A 500-nucleotide genomic window follows, 5' to 3' on the forward strand; every position below is an offset into this window, starting at 1 on the left:
TTTTTTTTTTTTTTTTTTATGGAGTTTCGCTCTTTGTTGCCCAGGCTGGAGTGCAGTGATATTCACAAGTCCAGTTATTTCTCATGACAGCCTGAACTCCCGGGCTCAGATGGTCCTCTTGGCTCAGCCTCCTGAGTAGCTGGGACTACATCGAACTTTTATTTTTCCCCCCATATCAGATGTGTAATGTGCCAACATCCTAACAAGGTTTGATGGAGGCACATCTTACACATGCGTGTGAAAACCCAATCATCATGCTTATGAACTACGAAAGATAAGAACTTTATTCTTTTATTTTTATTTTTTGAGATGGAGTCTTGAACTGTCATGCAATGGTGCAATCTCGGCTTACTGCAACCTCTGCCTCCTGGGTTCACATGATTCTCCTGCCTCAGCCTCCCAAGTAGCTGGGATTACAGGCACACACCACCATATCTGGCTAATTTTTTGTGAATTTAGTAGAGACGGGGTTTCACTATGTTGACCAGACTAGTCTCAAA

The 500-nt window shown here is 42.8% G+C and overlaps 1 non-coding gene across 1 annotated transcript; it reads right to left on the minus strand.

Annotated features, from left to right (window-relative positions):
• Positions 1–173: 173 nt before the first annotated feature.
• LOC119472295 lies at positions 174–276 on the minus strand. The gene has a single exon (XR_005201412.1). It is a non-coding gene; the product is annotated as a small nucleolar RNA U13 (small nucleolar RNA).
• Between the last annotated feature and the right edge of the window lie 224 nt (positions 277–500).

The sequence above is a fragment of the Cebus imitator genome, unplaced genomic scaffold, assembly GCF_001604975.1.
Source record: "Cebus imitator isolate Cc_AM_T3 unplaced genomic scaffold, Cebus_imitator-1.0 Scaffold92, whole genome shotgun sequence".
Classification (NCBI taxonomy): Eukaryota; Metazoa; Chordata; class Mammalia; order Primates; family Cebidae; genus Cebus; species Cebus imitator.